Genomic DNA, 21587 nt, shown 5'->3' with positions numbered 1-21587 from the left:
GCCTGAAGGGCACATGGACATGTTACTCAGCAGAAAGCCTCACTTGCTGTGTTGTTGATTTCTTTATCTCGTTGCATACTGTATAACCCTACCGCAAAACAGCCTAAGCCTTTGGGGAAATAAAAGCTGCTGGAGAAATCAAGTCACATCTCATTCAGTTTCTGTCAGGCAGACGTGGGCTTTTAAGGCTGACTTCCTCCCGCTCTGTCTGCCTTACAGCCCTCCACCCGTGTCGAGGAGACCCACGTCTCACTCCAGCCCGAGACTGTGGACATTATTATGTGACCCGCTTTGCCAGCTTTATAGCTCGATCTGGGTACACTCCCCTTTGGGCTCCATTTCCTGTGGATGATGCGCTGGTTTCCTAGGTGACGATGAGACAGAATAGACCTGTTAGCTTGTGGCTTCTGACTCATTCACTGCAACAGACGTCAGAGGAGCCAGGCTGAACAAGTAGATGCTGCTCATAAGCCGGCCTGTCAGGTAGCAGCGGGGCGCTAACGCTGAAACAATCCCATTGTACCAGCTCTTTCCTCCTACTAAACAAACCAACAGATCCACATAAATCCCGGAGCTGAAGCCTCGCTCAATTCCAAGGTATACATAAGCTTACCCTGGAGAAGAACCAAGAGCCCCTCACGCGCACGAGCCTGTCCTTTTCGTGTCAAGTCCCAGGATTCTCTACCGAGATGCCGCACAGTGGCTGAAGAGGTCATGGCGGAACGAAGCGAAAGCTTCCCCGCGAGTCCGTGTGTTTCAGAACTCGCACATTCCCTCCCGGGGAGGGGAGTCCGTGTGCAGGGACTAACTCACTCCGGCCAGGATGAAATCGCATCTTCGAGAAAGAGAGGAGAGAACTTGAGACTGATTTTCTAGCTCCCTCTTTTTCTGCCAACGGGTCGCACAAGTCCAAGTCTCAGACTGCATGGAATGAAAAGGAACTCCTGGAGCTTCTGGCCCTTTCCATCTGAACCACTGCAAACTGAAGAGATGCTTCAGATTCTTGAATTCCTTAAATGGCCAGCAAGCCCCAAGCTCCCCACGGGAGATCAGACGTCTTGTTTTCCACAGGCCTTCGGGGCTGCTGTAAATAGCATCAGCAAGCATCCGAATGAATTAGACAGCAAATGTAGGTTAGCTTTATTTAGACAGATAGAGACAAGCAGAGTAAGTTGTCTGGTTCAAGGGCAGTGCAGCCTGACACCACAGCACCTCTCAGAGGAGGGGAAATTGCTTTGGGGTTGAGAGAGAGAGAGAGAGCAGAGAGCACCATTCCTTAGATCCCCTAGGCAAGAGAGCTAAGCAATCAGGAACTGGACAGCAGTGTGTAAGAGCGGTCTGCCACTCCCTGAAGGCAAGAGCCGCAAACTTGCACTGTAAGGCCTCCTCTGTCCAGCTCCTGAGTCGGGAGGCTTCCCAGAGCACACTGGGCTGCTGAGGTGGAAACGCATCTGCCTCCTCTGGAGTAGAGCTTGAGAGCCAATCAAGAGGCACAGTCACACCTCCGGAGCTGTGAGATCCATCGTGGGTGCCAAGGTGCCAAGGACGCTCGTCTTGGTAATGAAGAACGGAGCGTCTGCATGTGGCCTCACATCCATCCTCTGGTATCCTTCACATCACCTCCAGTGCATAGAAGACGTAAGACAACGCAAGTGCTCTGTAGATGATAAACGTCCACGTGTGGTCAGCACAGGTGCGACTACTGCAGGCCTAGCATGCTTTCCTTTCTGTTGTTTTCTAAACATTCATTTTATTTACTTGAAAGGAAGTGCGATGAAGAGAAAGATTGGGCAAGAGGCCTTTGGTGTTCTGGTTCACTCCCCCAAATGGCCAGGACAGGCAGGAAACAGGACCTTCCCTGATTCCCATGAACGCAGAGGCCCGAGCCAGGTGCACCAGCAGTGAGCCGCACCGGGGCTGGGGCAGCCAGGACTCACACCAACTGAGAAGGAATGGTGGTGTCGCAAGCGACCACTTAACCCAACACACCACAAAGCTGCCCCTAACTACAGTTTCTGTCCAAGCTTCAGGGAGTCTGCAGGCCGGGGACCCACAGATGTAACAGAGGGCTCCTCGCACGTTCGTAGAGAGGGTCCCCAGAGATACAGTACCCGGGGAGCAGGAATTGACCAAAGTGTGGATATCCACTCAGTAGACGAAAATGGGAATGCTTGAACAGGCCTGTAGTCAAGGAGTTTGGTTTACTTTTTTCTCTTTCCTTGCCCCACATTTGGATTATTTTCTGAAAATAAATGCTTCTTTATATATCTTTTCTGAAAATAAATGCCTTATGGATGGCAGTAGGTCTATAAAAACATTTAATTAGTTTGTGTTTTACACTTTGCTGCTTCCTCATCAATGAGGAAAAGTCAAATAAGAGCCCAGCACGATAGCCTAGTGGCTAAATATTCACTTACATACACTGGGATCCCATATGGGTGCTGGTTCATGTCCTGGCTGCTCCTTTTCCCATCCAGCTCCTGCTTGTGGCCTGGGCAAGTAGTAGAGGATGGCCCAAAGCCTTGGGACCCTGCACGCACACGGGAGACCCGGAAGAGGCTCCTGGCTTCGAATAGGCTCAGCTCTGGCCACTGCAGCCACTGAGGGAATGAACTAGTGGATGGAAGATCTTTCTCTGTCTTCTCTTCTCTCTATAAATCTGCCTTTCCAATGAAAATAAATAAATCTTTAAAAACGATAGTTGATATCTTCAAGTTCAGCAACTTATAACCCCATTAATATGGGGCTCAAGTTCATGAATCTAACCAAAACTAAACTATTTTATTTCTTTTGGTCACAGATACTAACGTTTCTACATGAACTTGAGATAAAAGCCGTCACATCACCCGGGGCCTGTAGTTCTTGCTCTGATATCTCCTGCCCCTCACTACATTGGAGTGTCTCTATTAGATTGGATACTGCAAATTTCTCAATTGGTGGCGGGTCTTGTGGCCCCAGCTGTGACGCCCACCTCCCATAAGGGTGCTGGTTCAAGTTCTAGCTTCTCCACTTCTGATCCAGGAGCTGGGAAAAGCAGCAGAAGATGGGCCAATTGTTTGGGGCCCCTGCCATCATGTGGGAGACCCAGATGAAACTCCTGACTCCTGGCTTCAGCCTGGTCCCTCCTTGCTTATGTAGCCACCTGGGGAATGACCCGGCAAATGGAAGAGCTTTCTCTGCGCCACCGCACCCCCAACCCCATCACTGCCTTTCAAACAAATAAATAGATCTTTTAGCAAAGGGATTTTTCAAATTGTGTTAGTAATAAGGATATCTTTTAACTATTTTCTAATAAGCCAATTTAGAGTCAATTTTTAAGTGCTGAAGAAGAATCTATTTTTAAATTTATTTTTTATTTGTTTGGAAGAGAAGGAGAGAGAATCTTCTACCCCGTAGCTCACTCCCCCAGTGCCACAATGGCCAACATCAGGAACCAGAAGCTTCTTCGGGGTATCCCACTGGATGCAGGGGCACAAACATTTGGACTGCCTTCCCAGGCCTTAGGCAGGAAGCTGGATCAGAAGTGGAGCAAGCAGGATTCAAACTCACATTGGTATAGGCTGCTGGTGTTGTAGTAGAGACTTAGTCTACTATACCACAATGCCAGTCCTGGGGGGGAAGACTTTATATGGAGAAGGAAAGCAAAGTTGTAATCGATAAAATTTATCCAAAGGGATAAATTAGAATATGCTCATATGTAACTTTAAAAATATCACAGCTTTTTATGTTTTTCTATGTACATCATGTTTGCAAGACCAAATGTTGTAATTTCAGTAATCTTTAAAGACGCAAATATGATAATAGGATGTGACTAGGGAAAACACGAGTCACACAGTTTGTTCTTGTTTTTGTGACATCTGCGGCTCTTCAGCCTGACATTGGCAATCTTCCACTGCTGCTGCGACTTCCTTCTTGCTTTTCTGCTCAGGGCCGTTTCAGCCTCCGCTTGCTCTGAGCTGTTTCCAGATTGTCCTAAACTGCCACTGTGTTCTCTGAATTCTGTGGCAACACCTACACAAGAGCACCTAGCAGCCCTGGCCCCCACACTCCCAGACAGACAGACAGACAGACACACACACACACACACACACACACACACACACACGGCCTCCACTCTGCCAGTGTTTGCTTGCTCTCGCATCAAAACCCAGAACAGAAAGTCCTGCGTCCAGTTTGTGATGAGAGCCAGCAGTCATCACGCAGTGACTTCCAAGGAAGCTTTGGTCACCTGGCCTCGGATGTGGCTGTTCAGGTTCAGGGTGGTAGAGCCGGATGTTGTAGGCTGCCAGTAGTGACAGCAGGAGAGGGGAAACGTCCCTCTCCCCAAAGGGCTTTGTCCCTGCTGTCTACTGACAGCCATGCTCAACACGGGTATAGCTTGTTCCTGACCCACTGCCGTGCCCTCCCCTGCAGTCTTTGTTTAGTTAGATGGTCACTTCACTCCCCACTGCCAACCTCCCCACACAGCTCAAGCCCCCTAGAGTGGAAAACTTTGTAAGCCATGGACTTGGGTGATTGCTATGTTCTCTTGGCACCCAGCACACCAGAGGCATTGGGTGCATAATGAATGGATGAATGGAATCCACTTCCCCACCGTGGGGTGTGGAAAGAGCAGGGAGGTTGCTCTTTCCCTTTCAAGTTGGCAGTGGCAGGGGCTGGTCTTGTGGCACATTGGGTTGAACTCGGGACACCTGCATTCCACAGAGTGCCACTTAAGATCCCAGCTACTGCACTTCCACTGCAGCGCCCTGGGAAGACAGCAGATGACCCAAATGGTTGAGTCCCCACCATCCACGTGAGTGGCCCAGCTGGTGCTCCCGCCTTGCCTTCTGCCTGGCCCAGCCCAGGCTACTGTAGCCTTCTGGAGAGTGGTCTAGTATGTGGAAGTGTGTGTGTGCCTTTCAGAAGAACAAATAAACCTTCAAAAAATATATAAAGTTGACATTGATAGTGGAAAGATGTCCTTTCATCTCAGACTACACATAAAAAAGCTCAGCAACAGACCCACCACTGAGTTTGAGACCAGCAGACACGTCCAAGTCTACTCACAAGATCAGCCTGTGAGAAACAACATTCTAGAACAAAGGAGAAGCTGTTCCATCAAGGCAAGTCGTCTCCCTAAAGGGAGAATGTGGTCCATACCTTTTAAGATTGTTTCAAAAGAACCCTGTCCCAGAGCAAGATGCTTCAGCATCAAGAGAGGGTCAGGTTGAGACCAAAGCTGCGTGTGTCAGCCTCTGCCCTTGCAGGACCTCATCTGATTTTCCACAAAATCCTGCAAAAGAGATGTGGTTTTCAAGGCCGCGGGGGAGGCGGAGCAGTGAGGAGAAACCAAGGTTCAGCAAGGGCAACTTTCGGGGTGCCATCCCAGCGCTCAGGGTCAGCAGCGCAAACCCAGTTGACTCCAAACTCCTCCTTTCACGGCATTCCAAGAGCTGACACACAACCTTCCAAGGGGGCTGCAAACGAGGGCTGGGCTCCACGGAAGGCTGAGCCTGGGATGAGGGACTGCAGCGTGCCACGCTTACAGCACTTTCCTGAGCGCCAAACAGTGGAGAGATGACAAAGCCAGGACACCCCAGAGCTGGATCCTTACCTGGCTCCAGGCAGTGTGGAGCTGGGTAGCAGCAGTAGAGGTTGGGGGAGATTGAGGACCCTGCAAAGACAGAAGTTGGGTAGAAAACTTCCTACATGACACAGTAAGCTCAGCTGTCACCTGCAGTGCCTTATCCTGCATGCGAGTCCTGGCTACTCAGCTTGTGATTCAGCTTCCTGTTAATGACCTGGGGTGGCAGTGGAGAATGGACCCAGTACTTGGGCCCCAGAGTCTCTGTGGGAGATCTGGCGGGGTCTCCAGGCTCCCAGCTTCGGATCAGCTCAGCTCTGGCTGTTGCAGCCACTTGGGAGTGAGTCAGCGGATAGACCTTCTCTCTGAAAATTTGCCTTTTGAAGAAAATAAATGGATCTATTCAAAAACCCCTCTTTCTGTCTCTCCTGCTGTCTTTGTAACCCTGCCTTCCAACTAAAATTTTTAGAAGGGAAGTAACGAGGTTCAGGAGGTTTCAGGCTAAGGCAGGAATGGCGAGGGACGAGCCAGACTACAGAAGGTTTTGAGTAAGAGGCTGGACCTGAACTGAGGAATTATCCGAGGTCCTGCGTAGGAGAAAGCAAACAGCAAACCCTTGACTACAGCATTCCAAATTATTGCTGAATCCATCTTGACACACACAAGTACACACAGCAAAAAAAAAACCATAGAAAATCAATATCCTTAATCAAGACTCAAAAACAAACAAAAGCGAGGGAGCTGTGAGCCGCCTGCGCTCTCCCGGGCTGCCCGGTGTGGTCCCATTTTCAGGGCTCACAGACAACTTCCTGCACTGACCGCCCCACCAGCCCAACTGCAAAGCCCCTCCTCCTCCCACGCACAAAATCCCAGCAGGAAAACGACTGTTCCTTTCACTTCCTTCCCGTTCTGAAGCAGACTGCATAGATGGCTCAAGAGTGCTATACACCTCAGCGCCCCACAAACACGCGGGATCCTGATGACTAAAACCAGTCGAGAGGAGACATGTGGCTCCCGTGGAAGCCTGTCCGTGGTGTGGGGGCGGCTTGCGGCGCCCGGAAAGCCCCTGGGCTGACACGGGGCCTGCAGCTGGGCGCGGCAGGCTGGGTTTCCTTGCTCAGCCTTCCGACACCCTGGACGGCAGCCACCCTGCTCTGGAAGGCTGTACAAGAGGCCTGTTTACATTTTTCTCTTGGGCTGCAACCCGGGTATTTAAACTTTAACCAGAGGCAGTTAGAAAGCCTGGGGGAGCAGCCTGCATGGGACTGGGCACGGATGCCTATGCAAGGGGCATCACGCAGCGAGACCGGGGAGCCAAGGGTGTCACCCAGGGCCAGAGGCTGGCTGCAGCCTCTCAGTGAGCCTAGGAAGGCCTAGGCGTACCTCCCCTGTTCCAGGTCACAGTCCCACCCAGCCACAGTTGGCAGCCAGCACTCTGTGTCTTTGCTCTCTGTTGGGTCATGAGTGTGTTAACCCAGACCCTAACAGAGGGAGGGGCCAGCTGGAGCCGAATGGCCAGGCTCTCCCCTGCACGCCAAGCTCTTGTTGGGTGCAGGCCTTCCCAGGCAAGGGCCTATTTTGGAAAGTGGGTGAGCAGCCCCACGGTGCTTCCTTTTGTTTTCCTTCTGTGTCTGCAGGGAGGGGAGGGAAGGAGGCACTCGTTGCTGTCAAGCTACATCAGCATCCAGGGATGGGGGACAGTCATTTGATGACGCATTAGACACTGATGTGGGGGAAGAACATTTGAGTGGTGTTGATAGTTCTGAGATGTTGTTGGCTTCGTTGTACCAGGGTTAGGACATCTGTTGGCTGACCACGTCTGCCACAGTGCATCCACAGGCCCAGGAACTTGTTGCAAAACTTGGCCAGGAGATTGGTCCAACCTGTTCGGCTTTTCATCTGCTGAACAGGCACTCAGTGTCCTCTGCTGGCCTAGATGACCCAGCTGTCATGCCCTCCGTGTGCATTGGGACATGCTGTCCACTGCACAATCCTCCACAGCTGAGGAGGCCCGTTCCTGATACATGCACACCAAGGTCAGACCGCCTATCTTGCTATTCCCTGTGGCTCGGGTTTGAGTCCAGTGGTCTAATTGAGGAGTCCCGCAAGAAACCTCGTGTGGAATGACCTCAGGCTTGACTCATGTGTGCCAGCCTATGCAGGGTCAGGTTCAGTAAAATACAGAATATTTTGTGGGGCCCACATTGTGGCACACTGGGATAAGCTGTCACTTGTAACACTGGCATATCAGAGTGCCAGTTCAAGTCCTGGCTGCTCCACTTCCAGTTTGACTCCCTGCTAATGTGCCAGGGAAAGCAGCAGATCATGGCCCAAGTACCTTGCTCCCTGCTACCCTTGTGTGGGTTTTTTTTTTTTTTTCAGTTTATTTTTATTGGAAAGGCACATTTATAGAGAATGCTACAGATTAACTTTTCCAGGAGGCAGGCTGGGAAATGTCAGCAGTGTGAGCTTGAGGAAGTCGCTTAGGCCCTCTGGGCCTCAATTCCTTTATCCATAAAATTCAGACAATAATTGTTCCCAGCTCATCGGGTTGTTGAGTTAATATTTGAAAGTCCTTATAGCAGTGCATCACATGACAAGAACATGAAGTGCTACATTTTAAAGGGTCTAGCAGCTGAGACACCTGGGTCCCCCATTGGAACGGTTTAATCCCAGTGTTTGCTGCCTGCTGTCAGTGCAGGCCCTGAGGGGCAGTGGGGAATAGAGCAGGCAGCCCAGCCCCTGCCTCCACGTTCCCTCTTCCTGGCTTGTGGACGTTGGCGAGTAAACCAGCAGACGCAATTCTGCCTCTCAAATTAATTAATCAATTCTTTTTCAAAAAGCCAAATCTCCAAGCCTACAAAGCTTGATGGGTTCTACGGTTGATCCAGTTTTTTCTGAGGCTTTGGATTGGTTCTGGTTCACACTTCCCTGCTTGTCATACCAGCATAAGGATGTACCAGAAAAATACTTTCAATATGGAATGCTAACCGAGTTGCTCAGGGCAAGACCACGCTGAACCACCAACGGGGACCGACAGGTGCCTGAACCACCAACGGGAATCTCCCCATTGGAGCCCCTCGGGCCCTTGCCACAAGCCACTGGTGTGATCAGTAAGTGCTGCATGGGGGTTCCTCGTTGGTATCCTGCACCAAGTCAGGGTGGCAGAACACCACAGCGGGCATGATGAAGAAAGCAAGAGGTTGCAGAGGAACAGCAGGTGACAGGAAGGAAGGGGCAGGCCAAGAGAAACCAAAAACCTGGGAAAAGAGTAGAAAATCCCAAGTACAAGGAAGCTTTTTCTCTCTATTTTTGGCCAAGTGAAAAAAGAAAAACAAGCATGAGCGAAACAAGCCCGGACTCGGCCAGACACGGCCCGAGCTGCAAACCCTGCGGCCGACCTCTGCTTGCCTCGGTCCCGGCCGCCCGCCTGTGCCGGGCTTCTCAGCTGCCCGTGTGTGGACCCAAGCATGACTTCACCCCGCAGACTTCCTTCCACTTTTTTTTTTCATTCAAAGCCTGTGGAAATTCTGTTTTAGGAAGTAGAAACAGGATCTATGTTTAGAAAATTTAATACAGAAGGAGCTCGCAAAAGCATAATTGAGATGCAAAGAATAGTTGGTGTGACCAGGACAAATATCAATCACAAATATTTGAAATTCTTCCCCTCTGTGCCCAGGAGAGACACGGCTGTGTTTGCTGAAGCAGCTGCCAGGAGCACTTGGCCTGTGTCCTGCCGTGGAGGGTGGTGGCCAGAGCAGCCACAGCGAAGGCAGAATTCTTGTCAAGTGTCTGCTATGCGTCAGACCCTCTGCTAGACGCCAGAAAGTCAGGGGCAAATGAAACAAGCCCCTGCCCTCAGGAAGCGGACTTATTTATTTTTTAATTGTGACAAAATAAAATTTATTGTTGGAGTAATTTTTCCTTTTTATTTATTTGAAAGGCAGAGAAACACACAGAGAGAAACAAAGATTTTCCATCAGTTGGTTTGCCCCCGTAAATGCCCACCGTAGCCGAGGCTGGCCAGGCTGAAGCCAGGCGCCTGGAATTCCGTCCCTGTCTCCCACGTGAGCATCAGGACCCAAGCACCTGGGCCATCTCCAGCTGCGCCTGAAAGCAGAGCTGGAAGTCAGACCCCGCATTCTGCTGTGTAGTGCAGCACCTGAGCTGCCGGGTCGTATGCCAGCCCTCCCTCTCGGCTAAGCAGATTCAAATCGTTGCCCACGAAGCTCCACAGCTCTTCTGCCTCGCAGAAGTGAGACTGCACGCCTGTCCACTGTCTTCTCTTTGCTCAGCCAGCATGTGTCAGAGCCGCGGTTCTTCCTGTGGTTGACCGTACGTAAGGAGATGCAGAACGGAAGTGCAGCGGAAACTAACGCGCTCTTAGGCGGAGACAGAGAAGAGTATGTCCCCGTGCGTGCAATGCAAGGTTGGACTCCGCGGAATGACTCATAATCTCCTCCGTTGTTGGGGACACCTCAGTGGCGGCATGAAGAACTTGTGAAAATTCACAGAACCTCTTGTAAGACTGGAGGGGAGACGAGTAGGGAGGGGAGGGAACTTGAGGAGAAGGGAGACCCCAGTGCCTATCAAACCGTGTCTAAAAGCATAAAAAAGATGGATAATACGCCACCACACGTCCAAGTACACATTGCACTCCAGCAATCCATTCATACGTCGACCTAGCCTTGGGTGCTTCCACCTCTTGGCTATTGTGAAAAACGCCACTGTGTATATGAATGTGCAACTATCTCTAAAGATTGATCTTCTTGAAGGAATCTATCCCATCAAGTCTGCAATTTCCTTCATTATTATTTTATTTGTCCAAAAGGCAGAGAAACTGACACGCAGAAAAAGGGAAGATCTCCTACCCAATTCACTCCCCAGACGCCCACAACAATGCAGAAAAGGTCAGACTGAAGCCTTGGGCTGGACACCCAGTGCAACTTCTCACAAGACAGACAGGGGATGGGGTGGCTGGCGCCAAGGCTGAGCAAGTTAAGCTAGCATCCCAAATGGTCAACCGATTTGGGTCTGGCTACTCCGTTTCTGACTCGACTCCATCCTAAAGGCTTGGAGAAAGCAGCAGAGGATGCCGAGTGCAATGGAAGACCTGATGAAACCTGGTTCCTGGCTTCAGACTGGCCCAGCTCTGGCCATTGCCGCCATTTGCAGAGTGAAACAAAGAGAGCTCTCTCTGTCTCATCTCTCTCTCTCTCTTCTCTCTCTCTCTGTCTCATCTCTCTCTCTGTCTCATCTCTCTCTCTCTTCTCTCTCTCTCTCTGTCTCATCTCTCTGTCTCATCTCATCTCTCTGTCTCATCTCTCTCTCATCTCTCTGTCTCATCTCTCTCTCTGTCTCATCTCTCTCTCTCTTTCTGTCTCTCTCTGGTGCCCATATGGGTGGAGGATTTGTCTGTTAAGCCACTATGCCAGCCCCCTGTTCTCTCATATCACAGGTAAGGGGGGTATTCTGGACTGAGACACCGGGTCCTGGTGGTAGGCTGGATCCAATCCTAATTACTGTAAACACTCGGAGGATGAACCAGCGGATGGAAGATCTCTCCCTCCTTGTCTGTCTCTCCAATAAATAACATCGGATGCACCAGGAAACCAGTAATTCAATGTTAATTGCAGCACTACTTATTTAAATAGCTCAATATTTTATAACATTTATATTTAAAATGATATATATTATATATTTTTTAAGATTTACTTTTATTGGAAAGGCAGATATTCAGAGAGGAGGAGAGACAGAGAGGAAGATCTTTCATCTGATAATTCACTCTCCAAGTGACCGCAAAGGCCGGTGCTGCGCCGACCCGAAGCCAGGAACCAGGAACTTCTTTCGGGTCTCCCACACAGGTGCATGGTCCCAAAGCTCTGGGCCACAAGCAGGGAGCTGGATGGGAAGTGGAGCTGCCGGGATTAGAATTGGCACCCATATGGAATCCCGGTGCATTCAAGTGGATGACTTAGCCACTAGGCCACGCCACTGGGCCCAAAATGATATATATTATAAATATGAATGTAATATATTTAAATATTTAAACAGCCCAAGTTTATGGAAATATAAGTAAATAATCTATATTAAGTATCTATTTTCTATTGCTGACAGTGGTAAACAATCACCAAAACAACGTAAATGTCCTTAAAACAAGAGCATGACTAGGTAACATGCACTTTCAAGCCCAAGAAAAATATGAAACTGTTACATTTTATTTGTTCTGTGTTTCACAATGATACAAATCTAAAAATTATTGATAAACAATTGCAGAATCTTACACCCTGCATGACATAGCTGTGCTTTAGATTTTACAAACACAAAGCTCTGTATTGTTTATGAATATATACATGCAATATAAGCAGAGAGGCAAGCATGGGAATGATTTGCATCAACTTCAAGAGAATGGTTGCTTTTGGAAAAAGAGAAATAAACAAGGCAAGGCCAGGCAAGGGGCCTCAGCTGTATGCCAGGCAAGGGGCCTCAGCTGTATGCCAGGCAAGGGGCCTCAGCTGTATGCCAGGACAGGGGCCTCAGCTGTATGCCAGGCAAGGGGCCTCAGCTGTATGCCAGGACAGGGGCCTCAGCTGTATGCCAGGCAAGGGGCCTCAGCTGTATGCCAGGCAAGGGGCCTCAGCTGTATGCCAGGCAAGGGGCCTCAGATGTATCGTAAGGTCTTTTACAGAGCAGATAAGCACAAGAGGAACAAGAAAGTCAAATCTGAACAATTTATAAGCTAGATGTTACATACATATATTTGTTAAACTATTTTCTGTATTCCTCTGCAACATTTGATGATGAAAATACTTGAAAATGCTTGTACAGCTGCCTTTGCAATAACGAAAATTCCTTGTGTCTCAGGAGCCTGGAGTATGGATGGAGCCAGTGTTTCCAGGGGCAACTGTGCCACAAAGAAGGAGGTTGGAGGAGAGCAGAGCAGCCCTAGACAAAGAGAAGCCGGCCACGGAGAGTCTCCCTGTCCGGGAAAGCAGCTGTCCTGCCTAAAAGGGCTGGCCGGCTAGACCTCTGTCCATGGTCCTCACAGGAAGTCAGAGCGAGGTTCCAATGGGCCCCGGGGGAAGGCATTCAAGTGCTCCGGAGACAGCTGAGAGAGGAGGGGGTACTGTGGCTACAGCAGGTTTCAAGTTGACTGCAAGCACAGTCCTACTGTGTGCAGCAGGTGCCACGAGCAGAAAGGAATTCTGGGGGACAGAGCTTGGCTGCAGCAAGGAGCAGATTCTGTCATGGCAGTGAGCTCAGCTTGCTCTGAGATCTGCTTCCAGGCAATGATGCTCTCTTCCTAGCATTTCACATAATTTTTCTTTCTTTCTTTTTTAACTTATGTATTTGGGGCCCAGCACGATGGCCTAGCAGCTAAAGTCCTCACTGGGATTCCATATGGGCACTGGTTTGTGTCCCAGCAGCTCCGCTTCCCATCCAGCTCTCTGCCTGTGGCCTGGGAAAGCAATCGAGGACAACCCAAGGCCTTGGGACCCTGCACCAGCGTGGGAGACCTGGAGGAAGTTTCAGGCTCCAGGCTTCAGATAGGCAAAGCACCAGCCATTGTGGCGGCTTGGGGAGTGAATTACCGGACGGAAGATCTTCCTCTCTGTCTCTCCTCCTCTCTGTATATCTGATGTTGTAATAAAAATAAATCAATCTTTTTTTAAAAAAAACTTATGTATTTGAAAGGCAAAGAAACACAGAGCTCTCACCCACTGGTGAATAGTTGAGTCAGCCAGGGTTGACTTGGTGCTCAGGATTCAGTTAGGGATCCAACGGGGGTGGAAGGAAAGCAGCCATCTGAACCGTCATGACCAGCTCTAAGGCTTTGCGTTGGCAGGAAGCTAGAGCCAGGCGCTGGAGCCAGGAGCTAGAGCCAGGCACTGGAGCCAGACGTGCTGACGTGGATGAGGCTGAATGTCCACACGCACATTTCATATTCTTACCAGAAGGCTTTCTTTCTTTTAATGTTTCTGTGATCTCTTTCCAACACTGCTATAAGACCAGTCGGTGTTTGTGCTTCAATGGAGGCAGAGAGAGACTAGTGAAGGCCCACTGAGACCCAGTCGTTCTATTAACCAATATTTTGAGCTTGACCACTTGGGATAAATAAACAGGGCGAGTAACTCATCTGAGAAATATTTTATGGGCATCCCAGAGTCACTGCCAATCTTCTAAAAAGAAACATTTCGTGAGATCCCAGGAGGTGTCTGGCACTTCAGGAAGTGATGGAGCAGGAGAATGCAGAACATAATGTTTGGGGAACACAGTGTTCCTCCAGGGACTTAAAAATTAATGCAGATCTAAACGGTTAAAGCAGGAGCTGGCTGTAAGGAATGATGGGAGATGAAGTGGAAGGTGCAGGGACAGCTCACCGCCGGCATGGTGACCCAAGAGAACACTGAACCACACAGGACACACCGTTCACCACACCGTTCACCACGGCCGCACAGCCACGCACAGCCGCACAGCCACGCACAGCTGCACAGCCGCACAGCCGCACAGCCACGCACAGCCGCACAGCCACGCACAGCCGCACAGCCGCACAGCCGCACAGCCACGCACAGCCACGCACAGCCGCACAGCCACGCACAGCCGCACAGCCACGCACAGCCGCACAGCCACGCACAGCCACGCACGGCCGCACAGCCACGCACAGCCGCACAGCCACGCACAGCCGCACAGCCGCACAGCCACGCACAGCCACGCACGGCTGCACAGCCACGCACAGCCGCACAGCCACGCACGACCACGCACAGCCACGCACAGCCGCACAACCACGCACGACCACGCACAGCCACGCACAGCCGCACAGCCACGCACACACGCTGATACTTTTCCCGGGAAGTCAATTCTGCAGATTCAGATCTGGAACACACACACACACATAAGTAGCTGCTTCTGATGGACCATTGGCAAAAAAAAAAAAAAAATGCTGTTTTCTGTAAATGGAGTCCAAGCCATCCAGTACATTATAAAGTGTGTGTCATGGTCTCGTGAACTTTTAATGTACAGAACTGGAGAACTGGAGACCGAGCTCTGGGTCATGGCGCTAATGGGTTTGTAGGTGCTGATTTTTTTTTTTAACCAGCATCTAGAAACTGTGCTAAAAGCTCAATTTAGCCATCCTTAGCTTCCTGGACAAGATAGTGGAGAATTTTCTCGAGGCTGTTTGTCATGTAGCAGAAGAGGAAGACGGGCAGTGCGTAAGTACTGTGATACACTATTGAGAAGTACCCCGGCCAGTGCTGCCTCACCCAGCGATGGCAGGCGCTTGGATCGCTGACGTCCGCCAGCTTCGTTGCTCTTTTCCTGCTTCAACAACTTCAGATTTGCTTATGAAAGACAGCTTTCCATATCTTCTATATTGGGTCCCTTTGTCCCTGTACAGCTTTGCTTCCTTCTTGTTAAACCGTAACAACTTATTTATTTTAAAAGGTTAATCTTATTTGGTCTTTTAAGATTTGTTTTTATTTGAAAGATAGATTTATAAAGACAAAGAGAGAGAGAACAGAGTTCTTCCATCTGATGGTTCATTCCCCAAGTAGCCACAGGGCTGCAGTCAGAAGGCAGGAGTGTGCAGCTCCCTCCAGATCCCCCACTTTGGTGTAGGGGGGCCCAAGGACTTGGGCTATCCTCTGCTGCTTTCTCGGGCACATTAACAAGATTGGAAGTGGAGCAGCTGGGACTGAAACCCTCGTCCATGAGGGGTGTCAGCACCACACTCAGAAGCTTAATCTACTATACTGTGGAGCTGGCCCCAGTCTGCTTATTTGAAAAGCTAGAGTGACCTAAGGGCAGGGAGCGAGAGAGAGAGAGAGAGACCCTCCTTGTTCTGGTTCACTTCCAAATGCCTGCAAAAGCCAGGGGTCAGTAACTACACCAGGGCTTCCATGTGGGTGGCAAGGACTTAAGCACTTGAGCACTTGAGCTGTTGCTTTTCACACATCAGCAGGAAGCAGGATCAGAAGCGGGGTAGCCAAAACTTGAGGGAGACACTCCAGTATGGGAGGGAGGCATCCTAGGTGGCCTAACCCACCATGCTATGACATTGGCCTCACGTTTGGCTCTCTGCTTGATTTCTCACATTTACTAGTATCACAGATGTGTGCCACAGCTGTATATCCATGCATTTGGAAGGAAGCCAATGTTATGCCACCAAGAGAAGATTGTTACTGGGCAATTGTTATTCCATCAGGAAAAGGAAGAACTCAGTCGCGGCCACATGCACATCCAAGATTAGCCCGATCTAAAGAGAGCTCCTGAGTCTCCCTCAGCCTTCCTGTATCACATAACAGGAGGTTTAAACAGGACCTGTGGCCAGAGAGGATTATTGGTGTTGGTCCAGGACACGGGTAATTTATGTTTTGTGTTTCATCATCTTTGACGTATTGGTCTTTGGTCTTCATGCCTCGTATCTTGTAGTCAGAAAGTGGCTGCTGCATTTCCAGCCACTGTGATGATGTTCTGGACAGCCACACCCATGCCCAGAGGCTCCTGTCCAGGTCTCTTTAGCCAGAAATAAGTCATCTCTAGCTGTCATGGAATGGGTGAATTGAGAGTAGACAGTATAGCAAAGAAGAATGAGATTGTTGTCGTCTCCATGAAGTCAGTGCCGCGCTATCCAGGAAGAGGAAGGGAGAATTCCTGAGGGGGGATGAGCAGCATCTTCTGTTCTTCCTGTTCCACCCCAGCTTCTCGCCAGTGGCATCACCATCTACCCAGTGTCCACATTGATATTACAGGACATATCCTTATCTGAGGAGGAGTGGGAGTGGACAAGTGGATGCTTTCCTTCTCTGGCTTACTTCCATAGTGGCCCTGACAGCCAGGGCTGGGCCATGCCAAAGCCAGGCACGTGGAACACCATCTGAGTGTCCCACATGGGTGGCAAGGTCAAACACTGTGCCAGATGCATGAGCAGGAAGTTGGGTTCAAAGTGGAGCAGCCAGGACTGAACTCTGCAGTTGCTCACGGGGCATGGGCGTCTCCAGCAGCAGCTTAGCCTGTTGCACCACAATGCCAGCCCTAGAGGGGATAGCTTTGATTCCTTCCTTTTACTTAGATCTCACCCACAAACCACATCCTGTCTGTTCCCTCTATGTTCACTGCTGTTAACTTTGGCCAAACCACCTTGGCCATCTGAGTTGGTATAATTCCATTCTAAAGAGTTGGCTGCTTTCATGCTTGCTCTGACAATTTATCACCCAAACAGAAAGCCACTTGCTTGCTTAAAATCTCCCAGGGGATCCCATCTTCCTCCCAATCAAATTCTTCACCATGCCTTGCTCTGACCAAATGATCTAGCCTCCATGCACTTGATCAAGTTCATCTCATACGACATTTCCATTTGGCACTGAGTTCCAGCGACTGGAGCCCTCATTTTCTTCCTCAAATTCCAATGTCTTGCTGCCTCGGGGTCCTTTGTGCCAGCTGTACTCTCTGACTAGAATACTCTTCATTCTGATTTTCTCATGGTGATTCCTGTTCAAACATCAGCTCTCCAAAGACATCTCCCCCAGCACTCAGTCCAACCCAGCCACCTGGTCACCCTTCCCTGAACACTATTTTCTTTCTCACTCTGAAGATGTTGCCTAAGAGTTTAGTGCCCGGCCATTCAGTCAAACCCTTGTCCAGGTTTCAATAGGACTTACATGGGTTTTGTTTAGTGTACAGAGCTGTTCCTGGCATGCCTGACCCAATCTGAGAACAACCACGAATAGCAGAAAGTCACATTCCAAGGGAGAGAAAGAGGTGATTGCTGGCTTTGAAGATGGAGAAAACCTGGAGCAAGCCATGGCTCCCGACCTGGAACCAGTGCAGAAGGGGGTGGCAGTGCCAGGCTCACAGCCTCTTTCCCAGTGCAGAAGGGGTGGCAGTGCCAGGCTCACAGCCTCTTTCCCAGTGCAGAAAGGGGTGGCAGTGCCAGGCTCACAGCCTCCTTCCCTCCCGACCTGGAACCAGTGCAGAAAGGGGTGGCAGCGCCAGGCTCACAGCCTCTTTCCCAGTGCAGAAGGGGGTGGCAGTGCCAGGCTCACAGCCTCCTTCCCTCCCGACCTGGAACCAGTGCATAAAGGGGTGGCACTGCCAGGCTCACAGCCTCCTTTCCAGAGCCTTCCAGCTTGCCTAGGATTTTTATTTCTACAGAAAATCCAGCCCCTTCCCCGCCCCTGCTGGGTTTCTGACGTATAGAACCACAGAACCTACAGGACAGTCAGGCTGTTCTAACCCTTGAGTGAGTAGTGATTCGTGACACAGCAGTAGATGTTAATACATCGTTTCACATTTCTAAATAAAGGCAGAATGTCTGGCCACACCCAAGAAGCACTCGGCAAACACAGATTCATCAGATTTAATGGATAGTATAAGTTCCACAGAAAACAAATGTATTATTTCCCAATGCTGTGATTTTCCAATTAATCATAATGTTCATTAATCCAGGGCATTAAGGCTCTTGCATTCTGATTGGGTCTGTCTTCCCAGATTCCCTGTGGTTGCAGGGCTGGGCTAAGTCTAGAAGCCATACCACATGGGTTTAGAGCCTGCAGTTGTTGCTTCTGGTGGACATGTTTAACCTGCAACCTTTCCAATTCACAAAGTAGATGTGCTGCATTGTGTTGGTGGAATCTACATGTGAAATACAAATTCATGTTTCTCCTAGCTATAAATCTCTTCCTACAAACCTTGACTTTTGCCTCACACAATCTGTTGAAATTCAACAAGCTATTTTTGATCTTGAGAAAATGAGATGAGGCAAAAGATAATCACATATCTTTTATTTCATTTACTTATTTTATTTGTGAGAGGGAGAGAAATAAAGAGAGCTCTCACAGTTGCTGGTTCATTTTCCCCAAATGCTAAAAACATGTGGGGCCGGGCCAGGCTGAAGGCAGGAGCCAGGAACTCAGTGAGGGTCTCCCTTGAGGGTGTGTCCCAGCTGAGCCATCACTGCTGCTTTCCAGGGTCTGCATCAGCAGGAATTTGGAACTGGGAGCCTTTAGCAAGACTCAGACTCAGATACTCCAATATGGAATGAAGGAGTCAATTTCAGACCAAGCATCTGCCCCGATCATACCCGTTTTAATCAAATTTATCACTAAGATTAAAAAAACAAAAGTCAGAAAAAGCAAAACACCGGCAGAGTAAGAATGCTCTGACCACATGGTCATTCCGTGAGTAAACCGAGACCAGAGGCTGCTGAGCCTGCTAGCCTGCATTTCTCTTCTTGAGGACTGATGAGCCCAACCCCAACCTGATCTAGTTTAAACAAAGTGATGGGAGAACAGGACAAACTAAGCATACCAGCTTAGCAAGCCACAGGTTGTTAAAATCGAGAGGGAACACTGCGATTTAGGGAGTCAGCTTCCCGTCTGAAATGGGAAGATGCAAGAAATCCAGTGTGGTGCTTCAGAGCTTCCTGGCTCTGCCTGACTCTCAACGTCTCGTCTCCGAATCAGGATCATTGCTCAGGACCTGGGATGTGCAGCTCTGAACAAATGAGGGCTGCCTTAGGATCAGGCCATCTTATCCTCCCACCCTTGTCCCAGAATCCTGGATGATCAGCTCTGTTTTAATGGATGCTAATAGCCCTGCTGGCTAGATCGAAACATCATGTTCAAAGCAGAAGACTTGAGGCCAGCGTCCAGGCCAGTCTCCAAGGCAAACGCTCCCTGGGGGCGGGAGAGGCAGGAGAGTGGCTCTGACCATGGGAGGCTGGCTTTCCAGGCAGGGGTGGGGTGCTTCCAAGATCCCCAGAAGGAAGCACCTATAGGCAAACGTCCGCAAATAAAAACCTCTTTCTAAAACAATCCAATTTTCTGGTCCATTCAGTTGACAATGACTTGGCCCTTGAACAGCATATTTTTCCAACATGGTCCATTTTCTTGGCTTTCCCAAGTCATTAATTATGACCATGTTTCTCCAAATGTGGAAATTCCCCTTGCGCAGATGCGGCCACTGCTGGCCAGCCCTGCTTTCCTGAGAAGTCTCCACAGCACAAAAATATTTTTGTTTTCCCCTATTGTCCACAGGGAAAATTTGCTCACTCTTCTTTGCCCCTCTTCCCTTAAAGCCCTCTGGCAATTTCCAGGAATCTAAGAAAACCAGAATCACTTAGATCACTGGAGAGGCTTTTAGATGCTCTACTTGTAACACGACAAAAAAGAATCTGAACTTCAAATTTAACATTATTAAACCAAACCCAAGATCCTTTTAATAAATGAAGGCAATGCTACTGAAGTCACAACCCCCTCCCACTCCCGCTGAGGAAGTCTGTCCCGAGGCCCCAGGGGCCTAAATCACGAGCAGTGCTGTCTGCAGTGATTAGTGCTGTGTCTGGGAAATGGACTTCCGGCGTGGTTAGGCCCTCAACGTACACGTTTGTCACCAAAGTGGGTATGCGACTGGATGACTATTTAAGTCGTATACATCTGTGTCGCTTATCCCAGACACCTTATTCATCTTCTGGGTTTACCAAGCTGCCTGTGCAGGGCTAATGACAGTGAGGGCACTTGCAGATATTCTGTTCTCAGAACATTCATCAAGAAGCATTTGTGTGCCAGACACTAAATTTAGTCGGTGGGGAATGGGTGGTGGAGTGATGACTCACTTTGGGTCTCTGCCCTGAAGGTCCTTACAATCCAGTGAGGGGGCGTGATACACCCACCAGCCTGAGCGAGGCGGGCTCTGCCAGTACCAGCGCCTCTCTCCCTGCCCCCATCATTCAGGGTGCTGGGCAATGTCCGCAGACATTTTTGATGATCAGAAGCAGAAGTGGGGCGCTCCTGGCATCTGATGACATGCAGCCTGGGATGCTGCCAAGGCTGTTTGATGCAGAGAAGAGCCGTCCACAGTGAGGAACGAGCCAGCTCAAAGCGTCAACAGCACCCAAGCTAAGCAGCCCCGAGCCGCTGTGCTAGCTGCAGCAAAGGACTTGGTGATGGACTGACTAGTCGCTTCAGGAATTGATGGATGGGTGCTTGTCTACACCGTAAAAGGCCCCAGTCACTGTGAATTTGGGCCTGTAAACCATTCTAACATTGCATATCCTTTGAATAAATGAGGACATTTAGACAGGTGCTGAATAAAGCAGGTGATAAAGTGTCACCGGGCAAAATTAACAGTCATTTAGAGTGAATTGTTAACTCCAGAGGACAAAGCGTTTTTAGCGCGACGCCAAGCATACAGTAACTGCTCAGTGAGTACGAACTGAACACGCTCAGCTGACTCAGCAGCACTCATCCCCAAAAGGTTTGTCCCCCAAGGACCCAGTCACTGAAGTTGTTCTAGGGGTGGGCACTGGGCAGAGTGGCTCAGAAGCACTATTACAAAGTCATCTGCCATGGCCTCCCTTCGGGGACACGTCACTGCTGCCCGCTGCGACTGCACACTGCATGCCGAGGTGGACGACCCCGCACTCCTCGGCTACAGCATTCGGAGCGTTCACTAATTCAAACTGGCCTTTCCCCTAAAGTGTTGAGTTCATGGACGCTAATGAAGTTTGAAATTTAAAACATTAAAAAATTAAGGTGGCTTTTTCTTGGATGTGTTTTTAAGTAGAATTTGAGCCATTTTTTACATCCAGGAAGACCAAGCTGCAGAGGCATCAACTTGGCATCTTTTTTTTTTTTTTTTTTTGCTACATATTAACCACCATTAGTAGGAGAAAGGTTTAATGCCACTTTCAGTCTAGGATCAATTAAAGATGTGTTTATCTCTTTCCATTAGAGCATGTCCATGAAGAATATGATTTAATTTGTTAAAATGGCTTACCCATTTTTGCAGAAAAAATGTTCAGTTAGGCTAACGTTCTAGTGTTTATTATTGCATAGAGGATCTGTTCTGTGGGTTAAGCAGTTCCCTCTGGTTGTGGTATGCAGGTTACCGAGAAAACGTTGGCTCTCCTTCCACCTGGTTGAGCCGCATCCTCTCAGTGTCAGGACAGGGCGTCGCGTGCTGCGTGAGCCTCCAGCACACGAGCAAGAGAACCACCAGGCAACCTCAAGTGGAGCTCACA

General features: G+C 49.6%; 2 long non-coding RNA genes across 3 annotated transcripts in view; both read right to left on the bottom strand.

The window, feature by feature from the left end:
- Positions 1–1116: 1116 nt before the first annotated feature.
- Positions 1117–21587, bottom strand: part of LOC121161179 — a 70162-nt gene continuing 49691 nt past the window's right edge. Inside the window, exon 3 of one of the 2 annotated variants that reach the window (XR_005884653.1) lies at positions 1117–1657. This is a non-coding gene — a long non-coding RNA (uncharacterized LOC121161179). Of the gene's footprint in view, positions 1658–9485; positions 10095–21587 lie in introns of those variants that run through there. The other variant, XR_005884654.1, reaches the window with a different exon arrangement.
- On the bottom strand, positions 4896–5641 carry LOC121161182. Its single transcript, XR_005884657.1, has 2 exons — positions 5597–5641; positions 4896–5275 (listed from the first exon to the last, which is right to left on the bottom strand). It is a non-coding gene; the product is annotated as an uncharacterized LOC121161182 (long non-coding RNA).

This window comes from Ochotona curzoniae, unplaced genomic scaffold (genome assembly GCF_017591425.1).
Source record: "Ochotona curzoniae isolate NIBS_2020 unplaced genomic scaffold, NIBS_Ocur_1.0 contig_4692, whole genome shotgun sequence".
NCBI lineage: Eukaryota > Metazoa > Chordata > Mammalia > Lagomorpha > Ochotonidae > Ochotona > Ochotona curzoniae.
This window is presented reverse-complemented; position numbering and strand designations above follow the sequence as displayed.